At 51.8% G+C, this 2,184-nt stretch overlaps 1 pseudogene; it reads left to right on the forward strand.

Annotated features, from left to right (window-relative positions):
* LOC107154029 overlaps positions 1 to 1,831 on the forward strand; it is a 42,646-nt pseudogene extending 40,815 nt beyond the window's left edge.
* Positions 1,832 to 2,184: the final 353 nt, after the last annotated feature.

A 2,184-nucleotide genomic window follows, 5' to 3' on the forward strand; every position in this document is an offset into this window, starting at 1 on the left:
GCTATACACAAGTTTAAATTTATTATATAGTCAGACTTGTTGATCTTTTTATAGTTTCTAGGTTTCACATCATGCTTAGGAAGCCCTTTTCCTGCCCAACTTTCCGCCTTGTTACCTTTATGGGTTTTTGTTTGTTTTAGTACCTTTGCAGTTAATTTTGGCGTAAAGAACAGGTAAAGATCCAACTTCAATTCTCCTTCACTAGGGGACTAATCTCTGTTTAGTGGGTATTTATCCCACTGCTGCCTTGCCAGCAGCTTAGTTTCTGACTTGGTAAATGTCCTGGGAGGTCCAGGGGGGTCCACCTGGCTGTGCCTTAATCTCTCCACCAACTACCCAGGCTTCTCTGGCGGACCGGCCGAGCAGCGATCCCTTCCCACTCACTCCCCTAAGCTGCGTGGCTCTGAGCTGGAGAGGCCACCATCCTTGGGAACACCGCTGCCCTTCTGTGGGACCTTGGGTGCGTCTAGCGCTCCATGCCCCTTGCTTCTGCGACTTTGGGCGCCCCCTGGTGTCCAGCGCCTCCCACCCTAGGTGGTCTACTATGCGTTTGCTGTCATCAGGATGGAACTGTTCTGTGACAGAATCCGGTCCTTTGACTCAAGTTTCACTGATGCACTGTTGTGTGGCGACCCGCCCTTGAAGGGGTGGCATTGGCTGGGACAGGCACTGCAAGAACAGCTTCAGTGATCTGGCCGCTTCCTCCATGCTGCTGGAGGAGCTCATGGTGGTGAACCAGTGGCACGATTGCCTTTCTGGGGAGCTGGTGGTCTGGGCGCCTGCCCCCGGGGCGGCGTGTCCTGCTTAGTGACCTTGGGGTGCAGGAGGGCACCCTGAGCTCGGGCACCCGCAGTTTCCGAGCGCTGCTTCCTTAGCTGCCTGCTCATTGCAGGTGGCTTTGCCCTGGTGACCCATCAGGTGGTGAAATTGTACTGCATCCTGTTCCATGTCGTGGTGGTCATCCTCATCATCAAGTGAGTGTCCCCACAGGGCTCCCTGTGTTACAGCAGCTTAGCCTGCCATAGCCTAACTAATCCAGAGATGGGTTAGTCTGAACATTCCAGAATGAAACAAATGGGAGAGATGCATGGACTTGAAGGACGGGAGGACCAAGGATGCCGGCTCCTTGGATCAGCACAGAGAAGGTTGCACGGAGGCTTTCCAGGTGTGCCGTGTCGTGTAACCTTGCTTGGCTATCCAGCAGCTCTACTTTCGAGAGTCACAGGCCACCCTTGGGCTTTTCTTTGGGGAGAATGAATGTTGACCATTGCCTTAGATCAGATTAAAGCCAGCCGGGAAGGTACTCAGGCAGGAGTCTCTGTATCCTCTGAGTAAAGAGTCTAGTTTCTTAGCTGGAACTCGAATGTGGAGCAGCTGCTCAAGAATGACTAGGAAATGCCTGGGCCTGAGAAAGGTCTCACTCTGGACCAGGAGCTGGGTCCAGCCAAGGTTTGCACCCTCAGGAGGAGCTGGGGTCGAGACTCAGGTGAACGCGCCCCAGCCAGCTCTGTCCTGCAGGGATACCTGCAATGGAGTGAGCCAGAACTCTGTGCCCTCCCTGCATGGACCTGTCACTTTCCTCTCAGGTGCCCTCTGGACTCAGGGCTTCTTTCCTGGTGCTGATTAGCTACATGAAATCCAGACCACTGATTACAACTAAAGGAAGGTTTTTTTTTTTGTTGTTGTACCAGGCATATGTACAAAAAGCAAAACAATACCTACTAACTGAAATGATTAAAATGACTAGCTCTGTTGAGATTTGTCCCACCCTGGGGACAAGCCGTTGCTAGGAAATCAGATTGAGAAGTTTAATTTAAAGGAAGCCCTTGGATTAGATCACAGACCAGACAGGCAACAGCAGACACGCTGTTGGTGTCACATGGGGCTGTTTCTGAGTGTGATCCAAATTAAAGAGCCAGGAATAGAATATGGGCTGGCAATGACACTGGCCATGCCACTGGGGCCTGGAAGCTGAAGCCATGTGGTCCTCCCCATCCAGGGCCTAAGGCCCCTGCAGCTGCCTCCCACAGATGAACACGTGCAGTTTCTAGCTGACAGAACTGCACTCTTAGCCTGTTCAGTCTTGGTTTCCTTTGAAAACAGCCATTTTCAAAAGGAACAAAATCCTGTCAATCTGGCTTTACGGATGCTCAGTTGTTTAGACACTTCAAGAGGAAGTTTGGT

The sequence above is a fragment of the Marmota marmota genome, unplaced genomic scaffold (assembly GCF_001458135.2).
Source record: "Marmota marmota marmota unplaced genomic scaffold, marMar, whole genome shotgun sequence".
NCBI classification, from domain to species: Eukaryota; Metazoa; Chordata; class Mammalia; order Rodentia; family Sciuridae; genus Marmota; species Marmota marmota.